General features: G+C 42.4%; 1 pseudogene; it reads right to left on the bottom strand.

Annotated features, from left to right (window-relative positions):
* Positions 1-45: 45 nt before the first annotated feature.
* The window catches only part of LOC123409240, a 70008-nt pseudogene continuing 47259 nt past the window's right edge, over positions 46-22794 (bottom strand).

Here is a 22794-nt window from a genome sequence, read left to right as displayed (position 1 = left end):
TTAAACAAGCGTGAAAGCTGACACTAAAAAATTCAGCATCACCCGTCAAAATGGCCTCTTGAGTACCATGAAGTCCACCGTCTAGATGTACATACACCCTACGCTGCCCCTGAATCCATTTAGCAGCTTGAGCAGCTAGCTGGCCCTATCCTTGGTCACGCTGCCACAGCCAACCTGGAGCATTAAGAGCAGCTTCTGCAAGGCACCCACACGCAGCTCCTCGACACAGCACGTGCCGGCGCCGGTGTCCGCGGGACGAGACGGCAAACTCCATGGCCATGTTGTACACACGGAACATCTTCCTTGACCAGCACCTGCACGACCAACCGGCATGACCAGCGTGTGCGCATGCGCGGACTCGAGGACGGCGCACACCGCACGGGAGGTTGTTGAGCACGACCAATACCTTCTCGTTCGCCTCCTTGTCAGCGTCCACGAGAAGATCCGGAACAACAGACACTATCAAGCAGGCAGCCATGCGCTCGCAGCCGAAGATAAGGTAGTAGGCTGTGACGAGCGTGGCCTTGGTGGCCTGCGGGGACATGGGGTTCTTGACGAGGCCGATGAGTGCGCTGCACATGCCGGGCATCCTCGACATGACGTCGACAGTGTGCTGGTCGATGGACGAGGCGAGATCGTGGAGGATGATGGCATCGCTGGCCCGCGCGGTGACATCACCGTGAGAGAGCGCCGAGACGAGGGTCTTGCGTGAAGACGGGGAGGCAAGCCTAGTCGTTAAGCGGAAAGAACAGTAAGGGCTGCCAAGATCTTCCCCAGCAAACCAAATAGTGTGGCGTTGTGGTGCCAAGCTCGGGCTCACGGGTGAGGCTCTGGAAAGCCCAGGCGAGCTGGCGGGCGGCACCGGCGATTGCGGTCGCTCTCCTTCTGGATGGCCCTGACCCTTACACCACCGGCCCGCAGGCGACAATGTTCCCGTGCCGCGTGGCGGCGGACACGACAACGAGCACCTTGGCGACTGGTACCTTGGGCGTGGGCACCCTCTCGGCTCTGTTGGCGACGCATCTGTCGTGGATCATGCGGCGCGTGGCATGTTTGCGGATGAGGTCGGCGAGCCGCACGGAGCCGCCGATGACGTGGCACGTGTCGCGCCCCGGCTCCAGACACCCCTCCGTGCTCTCGCAGTCGTAGGTGATGCCCGTCGGCGTCGTGGCTGAGTTCTTCATCAGCTCGAGAGAGATCGAGCACTGGAAGTGCGCCGGCACCGCCAGCTCCTCGTCGTTCCCGTCGGTCGCCGGCTGCACTCGTCGCGTAGAGGAGATCAAGTGGCGGTGTGGCGTCCTCCATGGATGGACGGACGAGTCGACGCCCCCTGCTACAAAAGGCCGAGGAGGATGGGAGCGGCGACGAAAGACATTGATTGGACATGTGTGGTAGCGGATTGGAAGCTTTTTACGCGATACAGACGGGAGCGAGGGGTGACCGAGCGTGCGATCGTGCGTTAGGGGGCAGTTGTTTCCTCGTATACGATGGAATAACGATCGCAAGATGCCGTCTTTTTCAGATTGTCCCGTGTGGTTTTTTTACGATGGTTTTTTTCTCTCGGTTTTTTCTCAGGAAGTAGCGATTTGTAGAGACGAAGGGATGGCGTGGACGGAGATTTTTTTAATTAAACCGACTGGTTTTTGAAGGGTTGAATAAAAATCGATTGGGGGAGGGGGTGGGTGGGAGGGTAGCCAGCGTTAGCGTTGGAAGGGGGAGATCGAAGAAGGTCGAACCATCACGACAGACGGCAGATCCCCTTTAATAATAGAGATAAGGCTCCACTTCAATCACCCACCTTTGCCGACGGGGAAACAAGGTTTGCCACATCAGTGCCAAGTCATCATCAAATAGACGAAAACCAGACGCAAAACCACTCTTGATGTGACGCTGAACCGCTTAGGGATAAATTAAACCGGTATTGACATTTTTGGGATCCAAATCAGACAAAAATCGACTTTAGGATGTTATGAAGACATTGGAGTGTATTTGAGGATAAAAACGATACTTCTTTCTTCGATTTTCGGTTTTCTTTGTTTTTCTTTTTGGTTTGACTAGTAGCTGTTTTTGTTTCGGTTTCCTGGGTTGACTGCTAACTGCTCCTATTTCTTGTGAAATGCACAAAACCTAGTAGCCTATTTCTTCCACTGCATACCGCTCAAACAAGAAAAAAACTTCCAGTGCTTTGATGCTCACTAGGAATTTTTCCTTTTTCTTCCATAAAATACCACAATACAGGAACCGAAATAGAAAATAGAAACAGAAACATAAATCTGGTACTTGATATTGTTTCGTTGCTGTAAGAAACACAGAGCTAGTTCTTGGATTAAAATAAAGTTCAAGGCAGTTCAAAATTGTTCATCAACTCAAATAATTGGAGATGTTCTTGGATTCAAAAAAGTTCAAGTCATTCAAAGAATTTTCTTGAATTCAAAAAATGTTCAAGGCATTCAAAAACTGTTGTTGGAATTGAAAAGTTGGTCATAGATTCAAAAACAATGTTCGAGTCATTCAGGAAATTGTTCCTGGATTCAGAACAAATGTTCAAGACACTCAAAAATTGTTCAGCAAATCAAAAATTTCTCTTTGACATTGAAAAATCTTCTTGTAGTAAAAAAAGTTCAACACATTGAAAAAATATTCTTGGATTCAAGCAATGTTCAAGACATTGAAAATATGTTCTTGGAACTGAAACATATTCAAAAAAGTGTTCCAGGCATTCGAAAAGTCTTCTTAGATTTACAAAATGTTCAAGGCATCCATAAAATTCTTCATTAAGTCAAAAATGTTGTTTGAATTTTTTTTTCTTGGACTAAACAATGGTCCTGACATTCAAAACCTGTTATTGGATTAAAAAATGCTCAACGCATTGAAAATAGATCAAGCCATTCAGAAAATGTTCCTGGAATTGAAAAGTTGTCCATGGATTCAAAAAATGTTCTAGGTATTTGAAAATTTGTGCTTGCATTGGAAAAATATTGAAGGCATTCAAAATTGTTTTTTAAATTTCAAGGTTGTTTTTTACTATAAAAAATGTCCGTGGATTGAAAAATATTTAACACATTAAAAATCATTCTTGGAATAACAAAATCATGGATTCAAATTTTTTTATGGCATTGAAATTGTTTCTGGTATTTCCAAAAAACGTTCTTATATTAAAAAAATGTTTGAAGCATAAATAAATTCGTCGATTCAAAAAGTGTTCTTCGTCTTCAAGAATTGTTCACACATTCAAAAAATGCTACAATCACACAACAATTTTCGTCAGAATAAAATAAATGCACATTGGTTCTAAATATGGTCCTGTTATTCAAATAATGCTAAGGCATTAAAGAAATCATGAATTGAAAAAATGTTCTTGGAATTAAAAAAATCATTAGTTCGAAATAATGTGCAAGTCAAACAACAAAATGAATATAAAATTCAAGAAATATTTGTCGATTGAATTAAAGTTGAAATGTTCATGGATTTCAAAAGAGGTTCTTACATTGCAAATAATGTTCATCAATTCAAAAATTGTTCCTGGATTCAGAACATGTTTACGGCATTCAAATAAACCTCATGGAATTACAAATAAATGTTCTTGGAATTAAAAATATGTTCACATATTTTGTCTCATATATGTTATGTTAGTGTTTAACTTATCCAATATTGCTATTCTGGGGAGAATTGAACATGGCTAGGGATGTACGTCAAGATAATACAAATGGCTAGGCGCCTAGGCATATGTTCATTGAGGCTATCTAGGGATCTCACCAAAATTTACACGCCACTATGATAAAGTGTCATTTATGTGTAAATTTTCAAATAAAAAATGGCATTCCTTATATGCCAATCATTCAAACAAATTGCTGTATGATTTATGTCAATTTGTGCTAGCCTATGAAAATCTGTAGATTTAAGGGGAGCAAAACATTTGTAAGGGTGATTCAACTCCTCATAAGTTTTATTGGGAAGAAATAGGGGTGCGCACATCCATAGTATGTACTGTTGAAAATAAGACAAGTAGCTTCAGCGGGGTACTAGCTACCACTATGACACAATTCAACAAGAACACAAATGCTTAATTTGTAACTAACACTATAACACATCATGTTGCTTTCCCCATAAGCAAAACATAATTGATAAAATACCAAACAATACACCATATGAATGAGTTCCAGCACTAAAATATGAGCCAAAGATGAAGAGATAATGTTGCAACATTTAACCTTCACCCTGTAGGATTCAAAATCAAACCTCTTGTGTGCTACATCTGGACCACGCGTGTACACATGAAGAAAAACATCACAAGATGGATAGATTGGCACAAGTAGGAACCTCAAAAACGAGGGGAAGCATGAAACTAGAGGGACGCCAACAGATCTGACCAACCATAGGAACTACTTCCTCCGTTTTTAAATATAAGTCTTTTAAAGATTCTAATATAGATTGCATACAAAGTAAACTAAATGAATCTATACTCTGAAATACGTCTATATTCATCCGTATACAGTTCATTTTTAAATCTCTTAAAAGACTTATATTTAAAAATGAAGGGAGTATCACAAATCAGCAGCATTGTTCATCAGGATTAACATGCCAAACGTGATCTGCCAATAGAAAAAGGGACGAATCAAACCATGTGTTACTTCTCGTGTGAGAGGAAATAGGAAACCACATGGGAGGAAAAAAGAATCACCGCACCGCCTAAAAGCCTAGTGAAGAAGATAATGATCAACAGGAGAAGAGAAAGATCCATCTGCCTCCCGAGAGAGAAGAAGCAGGAGAAGGAGCAGGAATAATGACAAAGAATCTGGAGGAGAAGAAACAGAATCGGTCGCTAGAAAAAAAAAACTGGAGAAAGGGCTGGCCCAACTACGCACAAGGGGTTTGCGATAGGTCCACACTTTGACGCAACGTGCGCAAAATAGGAAATTCCTTTTGGAAGACGATCCAGCACCTGCAGGGTCGCTCGCATGCCCCGACCCACTAGCGTGTTGTTCAGTTTTTGTATCTTTTTTTTTCTGTTAATCCAGTAGAAAAAATGTCCGGATTTCTATTTTTTACGAAAATAAAAATATGAAATTACAAAGGGTTTACAGATTTAAAGAAAAAGGTTCATTCACTTAAAAAAAATCATATCTTTAAAAAGGTTCATCAATTTTGAAAAAGTTCTTCAATTTTAAAAAAGTTTATTGAAGTTCATCCACTTTGGAAAAATACATTAAACTTTTACAACGTTCATTAAACTTGAAGAATCTTCATAAAAAATCAAGAAAAGTTCATTTATTGTTAAAAAAAGTTCATAAATTTTACAAATTTTACCACTTTTGATAAAAATTCCTTTATCTTCTAAATGATGTTCATCAAATTTCGAAAAGGTTCATGAATTTTCAAAACAAATCAAAGAATTTTAATATTTTAGAAAAGGTTCATAGATTTTCGCAGAGAAGTTCATCAATTTTATAAAATATTATTTAAAATTTAAAAAAGTTCTCAATATTTAAAAAGTCCATAGAATTTTAAAAAATAAAAAATCATGAGCCTATACCAGGATGGGCTGGCGCATTTACGAACGCCACAGGCATCATTTAACAAAAATGCATGTTAACTCATGTCTATGACGCCAAACAGGAAAGCCGTTTCTACTCCACGATCCGAAACTATGATATTGTTGCTATAACTTTCACATGAGCCAGCCCGTGAAGCCGCTGCTTAGCTCAGCTCCTTGCTTCTGTTGTTTTCTTTTCGCTGCTCCACTGCTGGCTTAGAAAAACCAGGCTATCTTTTTTTTCATTAAGTAACGTTCAATTTTTGAAAGATCCGTATTTTTTAAAATTGTTCACATAATTTTACAAATGACCGTGGAGTTTAAAATTTCATGACTATTAAAACTAATGCTCACAAATCTGCTTTTTTCTATTTTTTTTATCTTTAGGTTCATGGTAATTAGTTTGTTAGGTTATACTCCCTGCGTCCCAAAATTCTTTTCTTAAATTTGTCTAGATATGAATGTATATAGTCACATTTTAGTATTTAGATACATCTATTTCTAGACCAATGTAAGACAATAATTTTAGGACGGAGGGAGTAGTTAGTTAGGTTAGCAGAAAAAAAGAAGAAGGAAAAAATGAGAAAGGAAAAAAGGAAAAAAAGAAAAGAAGAAGAAAAGAAGAAGGAAAAGAAGAAGGAGAAGAAGAGGAGTAAGAGAAGAAAAAAAGAGGAGACAGCGTGAAGAATAAGAGGAAAAAGGAAAAGAAGAAGAAGAAAAAGAAGAGAAGAGGAGAAAAAGAAGAAGAAAAAGAAGAGAGGAGTAGAAGCAGAACAAGAAGAGGAGGAGGAGAAGAAAAAATAATAAGAAGAAAAAGATGAGAGGAGGAGAAGAAGAAGAGAAAAAACAAAATATTTTCCGACACCCTTAGACGACACCCCGACACCAAAGGAGCGAAGGCATAAATGATAGTTTTGTAAATTATGAGTTAGGTCATATATTTTTTGATTTTATTATAAAACACAAAATATTTGTGTTGATCGGGTGAATTTACATTTGCAGTTGTTTCATCGCTGCGAGGTCTGCTGTTTGAAGACCTCCCCGTGCGTTCGACGAGCTCCGCCCGTGCGTTTGTGGGTGAGCACAAATGACATCTCCTCCTCCCCCCTTCATTTTCTTTGAATCGGTCTTCGTGCCGATGAAACTTGCTAGATATAGGTACATTTAATTATCAGTATGCGTGACCAGTATGCATCTTCCGTTCTCAAGGGTTACAATTATAAATATGCATGCATTTGCATATATTTATAACCGTGATTCTTCCGAATTGTCCAACGTTATCTATCGACAACCCGAGTATGTGTAGATTGGGTTTGTTTTTTCATATGCTCTTCTCCGAATCTGATGCATAATTTCGTTAGTGCCTCCCTATTGTTCTTGGGATACACATCCTCTTTGTTTGTTGCCGAGACGTGTATCAGGAGAATAGCGGGGAGGTGCTGCCGAAATTTTACGTCGGATTTGGAGCAGAGCATGGGAAAACGAACCAAATCTACACATACTCGAGTGGGATTATGACCTATCTTTACCTATTAGCGTGTCGGTTGCATGGATGTAATAAAACTGACAAACTTGATTAACTGATGAATATATATGCTGATATATATATATATACAAACTTGATTAACTGATGAATATATATGCTGAATATATATATATATATATATATATATATATATATATATATATATATATATATATATATATATATATCTTGTGTGTTTAGTAGCTAGGCAAGATGAGTGATCGTGCGTGGATGCGACAACTATGAAAAGAGGACATATTCTGAAACGGCTAAACACCTGCACATGAGGGGTTTTACTTCTGATTATATAGTGTGGACATTTCATGGCGAGTCTGCCCAACGCACTAGAGCTGAGGTGGTTCATTGTCGCACCGACGAGCATGGTACCGGGATCGAAGAGATGGTGCAAGACTCTGAGGATGCTCGGGATTCGGACGATGAGATGGACGAATCTGCAAAGGCCTTCTAAGAAATGTTGGAGTCTTCAAAACGTCCTCTCCATGAGCATACTAAGCTTTGTCAGCTGGATGCCATTGCACAAGTAATGGCTCTGAAGGCTCAATTCAACTTGGGAAGAGAATGCTAAGACAAGATGATGACACTATTTGGACGTTTTCTACCCAAAGACCATGTCATGCCTGTAAACCTGTATGAGTCAGACAAAATACTTCGTGTACTTAAGATGCCTGTGAGAAAGGATGTGCCTTATTTAGGAACGTGTATGCAGACATGGGCTATTGTCCCGTTTGCAAGTTTTCCAGGTATGTTGTGGTAGACAACGGTATGGGTGAGAAGAGCCAGACCAAAATCCTAGCTAATGTTCTTCGGTACATGCCAATTCTATCAAGGCTTCAACATATTTTCATGATCGAAGAGACGGGCAGACAGATGAAATGGCACAAATTGGGCAAAAGAACCGAACTAGATGTAGATGGGAATAAGATGGCAGAACACACATCGGATGGCGAAGCATGGAAGCACTTCAATGCATTACAGCCGGATAAAGCGGCAGATCCAAGGCATCCTTGAGTCTGCGTTGGAACGGATGGGTTCAATCCCTTTGGTATGACAGCAACCCAATACAGTAGTTGGCCTCTATTTGTCATTCCACTCAATCTCCCCCCGGACAGATAATGCAAAGAATGAACATATTCCTGATGTTGATAATCCCAGGGCCCAACTATTCGGGGAAGAATATGAATGTGTACATGCAACCTCTTAAGGATGAATTGCAAGAAGCTTGGGATAATGGGGGACAAGACATATGACGCCGCTAGAAAAGGAAACTTCAAAATGCATGTCTGGTACATGTACTCGATGCATGACTTGCCGGTGTATGTGTTATTCTCTGGCTGGTGTGTGCATGGAAGGTTCCCGTGTCCCAAATGCAAGGCAGCTCTTTAGTTTCATTGGTTGCAGGGGGGTCGTAAGTATTCTTGCTTTGACTTGCATAGACAGTTCCTGGATCCTGACCATCAGTTTAAAAAATACAAGAAGAACTTTACCAAAGGTAAAGTTGTCAAAAACTCGGCACAATCTGCGTTGACAGGCCAACAGATCCTGGATCAGTTAAACGCTCTCGAGCCTGATCTAGAGCTTCCATGGTATTTCAAGGGGTATAATTCAGAACACACGTGGACTCACAAGACATGCTTCTGGGACCTGCCTTACTTCAAGGACCTCCTTCTTCCACACAACATTGACATGGTGCACACTGAAAAGAATATCGGAGATGCCATTTTTGGTACATTGTTCGGCATAGACGGGAAGTCAAAGGATAATCCTAAGGCTAGAGTCAACCAAGAGACTCTATGTCATAGACCATTACAAAACATGCGACTATCAAAAGGAAAGCAGAACGGGTCGAAGCCAAAGTGCTAGTTCACTCTTGGAAGGCCATCTATGAGGGAAATTATCTTGTGGGTCAAAATGTACTTGACGTTCCGTGATGGGTATGCAGCGAATCTAAAGAGTATGAGCTTCTCGCGAAGCATTGAGGTGGCTATCCCGGCTTCATCTCTTGGTTCAAACAAACGGTAATTATCAATAATGGACCATTTCATTTCTTGGTCTAATTTGTGGCTAATGAAACAATCATTTCGTATTAAACTTGTAGGCTAATTTAGAGTCTATGGACGCCAAATTGAGACAAGCCGCTAAAGGTTTTGACTATAAGGTTCGTTCATTTGAGAAATACAACATCAACGGGTATCACTTTTGTACCTTTGGCAAAGAGCTATCTATGCCCGACCGGAAATCTACAAATTGTGGTGTCTCTGCTGTCGGTGAAGGAGGTACCGAGTATTATGGAAGAGTTGAAGCAATTTATGAACTTCAATTCTATGGTGAAAACCCGTCGATCGTTGTCTTCAAATGTTATTTGTTCCAGCCAAAGGAGACTAGAAGGACTCATGAACATATAGGGCTAGTCGAAATCAATCAAAGTACCCATTTAGATGTTCCCGATGTCTATATTACAGCTCAACACGCGACCCAAGTTTTGTATCTACCGTGGGCCTGCCAAACTAATAAGAATCTGAATGGTTGGGATGTTGTTTATGAAGTGCCGCCACATGCTAGACCACCTCCCCCAAATGAAGAGGATTACGAACCTCACATTAACCCATACACATATGACAAAGAATTCTTTCAAGAAACACGTATTTCCAAGAAACATTTCAAGAACCGCTCTACTTCACCCCAGAACATGGAAGTAGACAGCAATGGTGAATCCGACTTCACCCCTGAGCCAGAACGAGTATAGCCGGAACTAGAAGAGGTTACTGCTGCCGATGACCTGTTGGTACTGCAACAAAAGACCTTCCAACGGCGCCAGAAACGTGCTGACGGGAGACTGTTCTTGTCTTGATACTTCTCAGCAACGACACCAGGAATCCTTCTGCTACGGCTACGCCTTAAGGGACTTCCTAGGCAAATATGCAAAGGATTTCCCCGTGGCCTTGGAGCCTTGCGTTGGTGTTCCCTCGAAGCGGAAAGGGTGATGTAGGGCAGCGGTGGTAAGTATTTCCCTCAGTTTGAGAACCAAGGTATCGATCCAGTGAAGGAGTATCTCAAGTGCCTGCACAAACACAAAAATCTTGCTCCCAACGCTATGAAGGGGTTGTCAATCCCTTATAGATTGTTCGCCAAGTCAGAACTGAAAGCAACAAAGTAACAAAGCAAAGTAAAAGCGAAAGTGGAAACGATAGGTGTGAATAGACCCGGGGGGCGTAGTATTCACTAGTGGCTTCTCTCATGAAAGCAAGTAGACGGTGGGTGAACAAATTACTGTCGAGCAATTGATAGAACCGCGCAAAGTCGTGACGTCATCTATGGCAATGATTATATCAATAGGCATCACGTCCAAAACAAGTAGACCGATACTTTCTGCATCTACTACTATTACTCCACACGTCAACCGCTATCCTGCATGCATCTAGTGTATTAAGTCCAAAAGAACAGAGTAACGGCTTAAGCAAGATGACATGATGTAGATGGATAATCTCATATCTACGACAAAGCCCACCTTGTTACCCTTCATAGCAACTACATGATGTGTGCCTTGCTGCCCCTACTGTCACTTGGAAAGGTCACCACACCGTAAGAACCCAAAACCAAGCACTTCTCCCGTTGCAAGAATCATAGATCTAGTTGGCCAAACAAAACCCAAGACTCGGAGAGACTTATAAGGATATCAAATCATGCATATAAGAAATCAGCAAAGACTCAAATATATATCATAGATAATCTGATCACAAATCCACAATTCATCGGATCTCGACAAACACACCGCCAAAGAGGATTACATCGGATAGATCTCCATGAAGATCATGGAGAACTTTGTATTGAAGATCCAAGAGAGAAAAGAAGCCATCTAGCTACTAACTACGGACCCGTAGGTCTGAAGTGAACTACTCATGAGTCGTTGGAGGGGCGATGATGTTGATGTAGAAGCCCTCCAACTCCAAAGTCCCCTCCGACAGGGCACCGGGAAGGGTCTCCAGATGAGATCTCGCGGAAACGGAAGCTTGCGGCGGCCGAAAAGTGTTTTCGTGGATTCCCTGATTTTTTTTCTGTATGTTAGGGAATATATAGGCGAAGGAGCTAGGTCAGGGGGCGCCAGGGAGGCCACAAGCCTGCTAGCCGCCGCCCCCTGGTGGCGGCTAGGGGGCTTGTGGGCCCCCTGTAGCTCTCCTGGCTTGGCCCTCAAGCTTCCTGATCTTCTTCCGTTCGGGAAAAATTTATTTCCGGGATTTTATTCTGTTTGGACTCCGTTCCAAAACCAGATCTGAAAAGTGCCAAAAACACAGAAAAAACAGGAACTGGCACTTGGCACTGAATTAATAAGTTAGTCCCAAAAAAGATATAAAAGGTACATAAAACATCCAAAGATGACAAGATAAGAGCATGAAACCATCAAAAATTATAGATACGTTTGAGACGTATCAAGCATCCCCAATCTTAACTCCTGCTCATCCTCGAGTAGGGAAGTGATAAAGAATGAAATTTTGATGTTTTCATGCTACCTATCATAGATGTCCCTTGTAACTCCTCTTATGTGACGTGAATGTTCAGATCCATTAGATTCAGAACAATAGTTTGCTATTGACGTGGAAACAATAATAATTCAAGCAAACTAGCAAGGTAATCATGAACTTTCAAAATAACAAGGCCAAAAGAAAGTTATCCCTACAAAAGCATATAGTCTAGCTATGCTCTATCATCATTGCACAATGAATTTAAATCATGCACAACCCCGATATTGGGCAAGTAATTGTTTCACACCTTTACTTTCTCAAACCTTTTCAACTCTCACGCAATACATGAGTGTGAGCCATGGTTTTAGCACTATAAGTGGTGTGGAGTGTGGTGGAGGTTCCAAGAAAAACAAGGAGAAGACAATCACATTAACTAGGCATATCAATGAGCTGTGGAGATGCTCATCAATAGATATCAATGTGAATGAGTAGGGATTGCCATACAAATGATGCACTAGAGCTAAGAGTATGTGAAAGCTCTTAAAGAAAACTAGTGGGTGTGCATCCAACTTGCTTGCTCACGAAGACCTAAGGCAATTTTGAGGAAGCCTATCATTGGAATATACAAGCCAAGTTATATAATGAAAATTTCCCACTAGCTATATGGTGGTGACAAAACGAGAGACTCTCAATCATGAAGAACATAGTGCTTAATATGCACAAGTGTGGAAAGGTGGTAGCATTGTCCCTTCTCTCTTTTTCTCTCTTTTTTGGATGGGCTATTTGGCCTCTTTTTATTTATTTTGGTGGGCATCTTTGGCCTCTTATTTCCTCACATAGGACAATGCTCCATCAATGACGATCATCACACTTTCAACTCAAAACTTGGAGCAAAGATGACTCTATATGGAATACCTTCGGTAGTGTACCGTGACAATGATCTAGCATGGCATAATAATTAATGGAAACGTCATGCTAGCTATCTTACGATCATGCAATGGCAATGTATAAGTGGTGGCACATGTCATGGTGGTAGTTGCATGGCAATATATCTCGTAATGACTTCGAAAAAGCCATAGTAGGTAGGTATGGTGGCTGTTTTGAGGGAGGCTAATGGTGGGCTTTGTGCACCGGCGAAAGTTGCATGACACTAAGAAGATAGTGATGGTGGAAGGTGAAAGTGCATCTAAACCATGGACTCAACATTAGTCATGAAGAACTCATATACTTGTTGCAAAAGTTTTATTAGTAACCGAAACAAAGCATTCAACGCATACTCCTAGGGGAAGGGTTGGTAGGTATAAACCATCGCGCGATCCCGACCGCCACACAAAGGTTGACAATCAAAATACTAATCATGCTCAGATTTCATCACATAGAGGTTCACCATACGTGCATACTACGGGAATCACTATCTTCAACACAAGTATTTCTAGATCCACAACACCTTACTAGCATAACTTCAATATTACCAAAACCACAACTCAAAACTAATTGAGATGAATCAAACTTCTCTAACTATTCAATGCACATGAAGGTGGAAGTTTTCGTATCCCTTTGGATAACTACCCCTTTTGAGACTAATTTCAAAGCATGGATCAACTACCAAGCCACGCACTGCTGTGCTCTAAAAGATATAAGTGAAGCACACAGAGCAAAAGTATCTAGCTCAAAAGATATAAGTGAAGCACATGTGAGCTGAATTGTCTACCAAAAGATATAAGTGAAGCTCGACAAAATCACGGTGAGTGCATGTCTCTCTCTCTAGGTGTGCAGCAAGGATTATTGTTACACAAAAAAATAAAAATAAAAGACTCCTACGATACAAGACGCTCCAAGAAAAAACACATAACATGTGGTGAATAAAAATATAGCCCCAAGTAACGTTACCGATGGATAGAAGACGAGAGAGGGGATGCCTTCCCTGGGCATCCCCAAGCTTAGGATTTTACGGCATCCTTGAATCTCTTAGGATGCCTTGGGCATCCCCAAGCTTGAGCTCTTGCCACTCTTTATCTTTTTGTCCATAACAACTTCACCCAAAACTTGAAAACTTCACAACACGAAACTTAAACAGAAACTCGTGATAACATTAGTATAAGAAAGCAAACCGCCACTTCCTTAGGTACTGTAGCAAACTTAAATTCTACTTATACTGATGTTGGGTTACTGTATTTTCAATCTTCCATGGCTAATACCCCCCGATACTATCCATAGTTTCATCAAAATAAGCAACCAACACAACAAAAACAGAATCTCTTAACAGCAGACCAGTCTGTAGCAATCTGTATACTTCGTATACTTCTAGTACTTAAAAAATTCTGACAAATTATGACAGACTGAAGAATTTGCGTAGAAATCAGCAGCAAAAAGAATCAACTCAAAAACTCTTACAGAAAAAAAATGAAAATTCTTTTCGTGAGCATAAAGTTTCTGTCTTTTCCAGCATGATCAAACGATCATCCTCAAGACTAATCATAACGGTTTTGCTTGGCACAAACGCAAAAAGAAACACAAAAAACACAGTCATAACAGAATTATGAAAGTGTGAAAAACACAAAACAGAAAGAAAAAGGATAGATTCGTTGGGTTGCCTCCCAACAAGCGCTTTTGTTTAACGCCCTCAGCTAGACAAAAGCTGATGGAATCACGTATAGTCATCTTTGGTGCTCAAACATAAGTAGCGTGATCATTTATCATCTTAAGATCTTCATCTTTATTGGATGACTCACCACTAGCTTTAGGAACAAAAATAGACTTGACGATCTTTTTGAGAGTGAGATTTGGAGTATTTTGCACAACGGCAAAAGTGGAACCCAAGTTGGTTATGACATCTTCTAGTTTGCCAATTCTAGAAGAATCATTAACTATAAGTTCCTTCTCCCTTCAATTTTTCAAACAATTTCCCACTTTGGATCCGTACTAAGTAATTTGATTGTGGATCTTTCTATCCAAACTCCCAATAAGTTCAACTGTGGCAATTTTGTTTTCAATAGCGTCAAGCCTTTGCATCACGTGTTGCAAGGTTAAGGTAGTTCCATTAACCATGAGCGGGGGTGAGCCTACCAAATTCATGATAGCTCCATAGGAGTCAACAGTATGGCTCCCCAAAAAATTCCCGCCTACAATGGTATCAAGGATATACCTATTCGAAGGAGAAATTCCAACATAAAAACTGCGAAGAAGAACGGTAGTGGATTGCTTACGAGTAGATCTACTTTGAGCATTGCAAATCCTATACCAAGCGTCCTTTAATTTTTCTTCCTCATTTTGCATGAAATTGAGAACTTCATTCTCAGGGGTATCATTTGGAGTGGTGGGTCTAGCCATTGATGGACTATCTCACACACAAACGAGCGGGAAGAGAGAGTGAAACGGGCAAAAGAAAACGGCAAATGTGAAGTGGGGGAGAGGAAAACAAGAGGCAACTGGCAAAAAAGTAAATTCAAAAGATGAGTTTGTGAGACCTACTTCGATAGATCTCTCCTTCCCCGGCAACGGCGCCAGAAATACTTCTGCTACTGCAACAAAAGACCTTCCAATGGCGCCAGAAACGTGCTGACGGGAGACTGTTCTTGTCTTGATACTCCTCAGCAACGGCACCAGGAATCCTTCTGCTATGGCTACGCCTTAAGGGACTTCCTAGGCAAATATGCAAAGGATTTCCCCGTGGCCTTGGAGCCTTGCGTTGGTGTTCCCTTGAAGCGGAAAGGGTGATGTAGGGCAGCGGTGGTAAGTATTTCCCTCAGTTTGAGAACCAAGGTATCGATCCAGTGAAGGAGTATCTCAAGTGCCTGCACAAACACAAAAAGCTTGCTCCCAACGCTATGAAGGGGTTGTCAATCCCTTATAGATTGTTCGCCGAGTGAGAACTGAAAGCAACAAAGTAACAAAGCAAAGTAAAAGCGAAAGTGGAAACGATAGGTGTGAATAGACCCAGGGGCCGTAGTATTCACTAGTGGCTTCTCTCATGAAAGCAAGTAGACAGTGGGTGAACAAATTACTGTCGAGCAATTGATAGAACCGCGCAAAGTAGTGATGTCATCTATGGCAATGATTATATCTATAGGCATCACGTCCAAAACAAGTAGACCGATACTTTTTGCATCTACTACTATTACTCCACACGTCGACCGCTATCCAACATGCATCTAGTGTATTAAGTCCAAAAGAACAGAGTAACGCCTTAAACAAGATGACATGATGTAGATGGACAATCTCATATCTACGACAAAGCCCACCTTGTTACCCTTGATGGCAACTACACGATGTTTGCCTTGCTGCCCCTACTGTCACTGGGAAAGGTCCCCACACGGTAAGAACCCAAAACCAACCACTTCTCCCATTGCAAGAATCATATATCTAGTTGGCCAAACAAAACCCAAGACTCGGAGAGACTTACAAGGATATCAAATCATGCATATAAGAAATCAACAAAGACTCAAATATATATCATAGATAATCTGATCACAAATCCACAATTCATCGGATCTCGACAAACACACCGCCAAAGAGGATTACATCGGATAGATCTCCATGAAGATCATGGAGAACTTTGTATTGAAGATCCAAGAGAGAGAAGAAGCCATCTAGCTACTAACTACGGACCCGTAGGTCTGAAGTGAACTACTCACGAGTCATTGGAGGGGCGATGATGTTGATGTAGAAGCCCTCCAACTCCAAAGTCCCCTCTCACAGGGCACCGAGAAGGGTCTCCAAATGAGATCTCACGGAAACGGAAGCTTGCGGCGGCGGAAAAGCGTTTTCATGGATTCCCTGATTTTCCCCCTGTATTTTAGGGAATATATTGGCAAAGGAGCTAGGTCAGCCAGGGAGGCCACAAGCCTGCTAGCCGCCGCCCCCTGGTGGCGGCTAGGGGGCTTATGGGCCCCCTGTAGCTCTCCTGGCTTGGCCCTCAAGTCCCCTGATCTTCTTCCATTCGGGAAATTTTTATTTCAGGGATTTTATTTCGTTTGGACTCCGTTCCAAAATCAGATCTGAAAAGAGCCAAAAACACAGAAAAAACAAGAACTGACACTTGACACTGAATTAATAACGATTACAGAAAGTCCTTCCATATGTTGATGGCGGTGAACCCGATGAGCACGTCATTCATGATAGTGATGATCATGATGCATTTATTGATCCCGAAGCATATATAGATGATCCAGACTATTATTAGTTGGTATGCATCCCAACTTAAATTATATATGTACATATTATTATTCATGTGAGGTATTTTTTTATGTTGTAATAATTTATTTTACTCTTTGTCATGGCAGGTGTTGAAAGATGGTTGGCGCGGGTCCAGATCGCTCGACGGGTACTTTGTGGGCGGCCCACGGGAGGGGTCCTTCCATTTCACCCCTATCTCGGTAGAGTCTTGGCAGATAGTTTGGGACACCCGTTGGTGCTTCTTCGTCGGCGTCGTTTCCCATCGGGAGAGGAGGTCTGGTTGGGAAGAAGGCAAAGGTTACAGGACATGGCCGCGGGAGAGGTAGTCGGACTTCTATGCCATCCTCGCTGCCACCCCTAGCTCATTCACCCGAGCACCAGACTACTAGGGTGGATGCGTTTGAGTTGGAGGCTACGGGTACTCCGAACCAGGTGCCTCGAGTCGATGGGCCTTCGACCCATGAGACTCCGTTTCCAGAGGCTTCAGCCCACAAGACCCCAAGGGCTACGTCCCAAGAGACTGTCGCCTAGAGGCTTCATCCGGATGGGGTACCTGGCCGGATAAAATCGAGGGGCCGGGTGGCCATGCTAATGGTGGCGGGGATGAGTCTACTCATACTAAGGGCAAGGTGGTTGAGGGGGTCACCGTGTACCAGCGTGGTAGCACACATCTCCTGGCCATGCCGGCAACTAGCAAGCAGAGGCCGGTGATTAGGTCTAAAGGGGAAAGTAAGTGCATTTACTCTTTTTGTGCCTTTTGCCTTACAGTTTATTCAAATATCTAATGTGTTCACCTTCTCATACTGCAGGGGTTGGGATCACCCCCTTGGAGTCCGCAAGCCAAACACCATCATTGGTGTGCTTTGCCGGCAAAATTTCCCAGGGTTTGTCACATGAAGGAAATTACCCATTCTTAAGGCCTTGTACTTAGTTTTCTTGATTTGATTCATAGGCGTAGCACTCAAATTTATCTTTACTAACTTATAGTTGCCCCCGAGATGGTGTGTGGCTAAGATGTATTGTTGGGAGGTGCTGGTGGATGAGTGGTGCACAAGCGAATGGCGAGCCATCCACGACAATGCGAAGGACCGGCGTGCCCAAATGGTTGGTGTGCCACACCATCAAGGCAGCACCTACTTATTTCAGTTTGGACAGAGACTGGGTTTTTGGTTTGCTTCATGATTCATGCAATTCATTCTTCATGCTGGCTTGAGCCCCTTACTAATAATTTGTTCTCTCTTATAGGCACATCTCAATAAAACAGAGGTGACACATGTGTACGACCTCTATGGCATGGCCCATACTGCCTCCTATAAGAAGGTCAAGGCATTCTCTGAGTTTGACCTTGATCATCTAGCTAAGTTCACCAACATCTACTCCCACCACAAGCTCGTGAGATACAAGCAGGAGGGGAAGGCGAGGAAAGGGGAGGACTTTAACCCGAGCCAGGAACCTTTCGATCCAGAGCTGGTGATGATATCTGGTGGCGGGAGGCCCCATGGCTCGATAGCCATTGGAGATGGGCTGATATGTTGTCCTCCCACTCTCCCGGAGATCAATGCGCGCCAGACGAGCTCTTGTCTTGAGATAAGGATTCGTACACGGCCAGTTGATCTCACCATCGAGGTTAGTTATACGGACACAGAAAACTTGCGTCCATCGATGATTACAATGCTAACGAGGAGTGGTGTTGCAGGCTGCTCTTCAGAGAGAGAGAGAGCAACAATTCAGGAGCTTCTGCAGGAGAGCGACCGGACGGCGGCGGAGATAGCTCGAGCAAATAAGGAGTAGACAACTCGGTTGTTGGAGAAGGAGAGGGCACAGAATGAGGCGGCTCACCTGGTCATGTGCGAGCTCGTTGTGGTAAGTTTCTTTTTTACGTTAGCCAAATCATGCATGTAATGTTCGTTTCGTTACTAACTAATATGACTGACTCTTTAAAACCAAATATGAAGTCTATGTGGGAGAAGACAGCTTAGACCCCTGTGCCGATGCCAGACATTTCTGCGGTTGGAACGGTGAGTTTCATTTGAATGGTCATTAGTTACTCGTATTAACGTTTGGGTGTCATCGTGCTAACAATACATTGCAAAAATATCTTTGGTGTAGAATAACTCCCGAGCTGCATCGCACGACCCTTCTCCAGGGCATCCTTGATGACGACGGCGGTAAATTATAAGCTTAACAAATGCATATTAAGCTTCGTACATGCTAGTTAGCCCTATTATGCGACATACTTATCTTATTTTCCCCAAGAAAGATATACTTAGCTAGTTATCCTCTAAATGACATAATTAGCTTATTTAGTTCATTTATGACATAATTAGCTTAGTTAGGCTAGAAATAGCATAAGAACCTTGGTTAGCTCATACATGTCATATACTTAGCTTATCTTCCTCCTAATTGACCTAATAAGCTCAAAATAAGATAAGTATTGTAATCATCTTGTCTTTCTGCTTCTTCTTCTCCTTCTCCTTCTCCTTCTTCTTCTTCTCCTTCTCCTCCTCATTCTACTCCTTCTTCTCCTTCTCCTTCTCCTCCTTCTCATGCTTCTCCTTCTCCTTCTCCTCCTTCCCCTTCTTCTCCTCCTCCTCCTCCTTCTTATTCTCCTTCTTCTTCTTTTCCTTCTTCTTCTTCTTCTTCTTCTTCTTCTTCTTCTTATTTTCCTACTTCTTCTTTTTCTCCTCCTTCTTATTCTCCTTCTTCTTCTTTTCCTTCTTCTTCTTTTCCTACTTCTTCTTCTTCTTCTTCTTCTTCTTCTTCTTCTTCTTCTTCTTCTTCTTCTTCTTCTTCTTCTTCTTCTTCTTCTTCTTCTTCTTCTTCTTCTTCTTCTTCTTCTTCTTCTTCTTCTTCTTCTTCTTCTTCTTCTTCTTCTTCTTCTTCTTCTTGTCCTCCTCCTCCTTCTTCTTCTTCTAACTTTCTTATTCTCATTTTGCAGATTTCGTTCACTTCAAAGGAAGATGGCATTGATGGGCTGCTGCCGGTTTCTTTTTGTTTCGGTTTGTATGGACGATAGTGGGATGTTTGAAACTATGTGTATATATGGATGAATTATGTGAACAAATTTTTGTCTTGATCAATATTTTCACGATGATGTTGGATACATGGCCTATGCTTCTTCTATAATGTCTGAATCTACATGTGATGTTTGGAATTATATATATCATATAATTAATGTGAAAATGCAGGGAAATAACTTAAAACAAATAGAAAAGTGACAATAGATGCACTTTGCCAACTGCGAGCGAACGACAAAGGCCTTTGCCGTCCGCCAGCTGATGGCAGAGGTGCCATGTGGCGCAAACCTGTGCAACCTAGTAGCACGCCGAACCTATATGGTCACTTTGCCATCTGCGCCAGACAGAAAAGGCGCGCGGGGACAGACAGCAGAGGCCGTCAGGCGGTAGGCGACAAAGGCCGGTGGGCGGCAGACTGCAAAGGCCGGCAGGCGGCAGTCGACAAAGGCCGGTGGGCGGCAGACGACAAAGGACGACGGGCGGCAGACGACAAAGGCCGGTGGCGACACACGATAAAGGTCACACACGGGGGGAGGGCGGCACGTGCTGTAGACGGCAAAGGCCGCGCGTGAGGGAGGCGGCAGCCGACAAAGGCCGCGCGTGAGGGAGGCGGCAACCGACAAAGGCCGCAGGGGGGGGGGGGTCGGCAGACGGCAAAGTCCCCGTTAACATTCTAACAGAGTCGTTCCCATCGGTTGCCATCTAGCTACCTTTGCCGTCATCTTGCCATGGAAACTGATGGCAAAGATCTTTGCGGTCCGCTGTCGCTCGGTAGATGGCAAAGGACCTATTTACCGGCGCAAGCTAACGTGGAAATTTTGCCGTCCGTCGGCCATCCGTGAAGTGGCCCTTTGCCGTCCGCCATGGGAGACGGCAAAGAAGCAGATTCCTGTAGTGAAAAGATCCGACAACATTAGAAAATTGAAAAATACATCACATGGAAAACAGAGATAGAAAATACGTGGCTGACAAGTGATCACAAGATTTTTCAAAGTCATCATCTATACTTTTGTCTTCCGCATCTCGACATTCTGTCATAATTATGATGGATAAAATATAACATACTAAACCAACACAAAGTGAAGGAACCTCAAAGTTAAAGTGTAAAATAGTCGCATAAACCACCACATCTTTGGGCGAGAACCTAAGATCGTTATATACACCATGGTCATATACGAACAAGGCACAATGTTCTTGAAGAAGAAACAATAGAGAGTGAAAATACAAAACAAGGGCATCACCGACAAGAACACATTTGATGCCATGACCACTACCACCACCGCCAAGAGGGGCTAAAGTGTCGAACGGCTACCCTTTGAAATCGATAGTCGACGATACACTAGACCAAAACTCCCCATGTTTCCAAGTGTTCACCAGAAAAGACTGGGATAGAGTCTTGATATTTTTATTGTGACATTTTCTCTACAATTAAGAAACCACCTTCAAAGACACAGATACATGACAAGAGAAAATTGAAATATATTTCTAAACTTTATTATGTGGTTCCCTTCATCCTCTAATGCAAAATAGGACAACCAAGTGCAAGTAGAATTGCAGAAATCAGGTTTGTTCTTTTCAAGCGGCTAGGGTTATACATGTATTGATATTTGATCCAATACGGCTCTCTCGAGCGTAATTTTCTGGTTTGTGGGATTCGGGTTTCAACCCTCGCAATTAAATAGGGTAAGTTATACAATATTTGCAAGGGTTTCATCTCATACCCCATGGAAAACAAGTAGGCAAATGGTGGTCACTCTCTTGTCAACCGGAAGATAGTGTGGCGCCTCAAGTCCCCAAGGCCCTTGGTATCACCCACATTGGAGCCATCATATGTGCAATTCTCCTCCAATGACCCTGGTTGTGATGAACTAGCCTTGACTTCCCATGGGCTGTCTCAAATCTTCCAAGCAACAAGGAAAATGTGGACCTTCTTCAAGGCTTCAACGGTGATAACAATGGGCGATGGGTAAAAGATGGCTTTCTGGCCTGACAATTGGTGTGGCATGGGTATCCTTTCGGTTTATATTGTTATACCCCTATTGTACAAGATCGTAACTTAGAAATAACATGTCTATGAAGGAATTGAATAATTATACCTACATCTGGGCGGTCACCATGCTGACCTCTCCCCCTCGGTTCATGGAACTTGTTTCGGTCACACAAGGTTCGAAGGTGCATGCCGAGCCCCCGCATCTTTCCTTGGCTCAACTTACATGGCATAACCCTCACATCGAGCCATTTTGTCATCATGAGTTGTGTGCTTGATGCCACCTATCAGATGAGCAACAACCCACTTGTCCATGGAGTGCTCCTTTGCCAAGGAACCATGGAACCTTGTGTGTCTATGGACTACCAAGAACCAGACCATCTTGTCGTCGCTCATTCACCCCTCGTTTAAATGAGTTGTACCAAAAGAGAGGCAACATTAGTTCACTGGTCACAATATCTAAACTATATGGAACATCTGAAAGAGTGCAACACCTGGAAAGTGACTCACATACATTAAGACGTCGTCCCCTTGCTTTTGGACATTAGGACGCAAGCATTAGCTTATAGAGGCCTTTATCGGGGACTCATTTTGGGGGTGAGTAGTCCTCTTTCTTTAAGGTTTTTGTATGTTCCTATTTAAAACATGTGTCCCTCCCTGTAATTTTTTTGTATTTCTCCCTTCTTAATGAATAGGTGGTGCTTCCGTCTTTGGTGTTTTTTGTCATATCATACATTGGTACAACCACATGATAGCATATCTGCTCTACTTTATTGGCTGTGCTTATGGAGCGTATGCGTATGTACTATGTTAAAAAATCAACTCTATTGGACTTTTTTTTCTACTCCTAAAGGAGGAGTTGGTAGTTTTTGTCTTGTTTTTTTTCCGTCTCCATTTCACCTTCGTCCGATTTTATTTCTTCTATTTTTTGTCCCTCCTCCCATCATCATATATTTAATAATGTATTTATGTAAAAGAATCAATCGAGATTAATTTCTAATGATTCTTTAAAAAGAAAATCTGAATTAACTAATCTTATCATAAGTCACTCAATCACATTAATTAATATTTCCATACAC

The sequence above is a fragment of the Hordeum vulgare genome, chromosome 7H (assembly GCF_904849725.1).
Source record: "Hordeum vulgare subsp. vulgare chromosome 7H, MorexV3_pseudomolecules_assembly, whole genome shotgun sequence".
Lineage (NCBI taxonomy): Eukaryota > Viridiplantae > Streptophyta > Magnoliopsida > Poales > Poaceae > Hordeum > Hordeum vulgare.
This window is presented reverse-complemented; position numbering and strand designations above follow the sequence as displayed.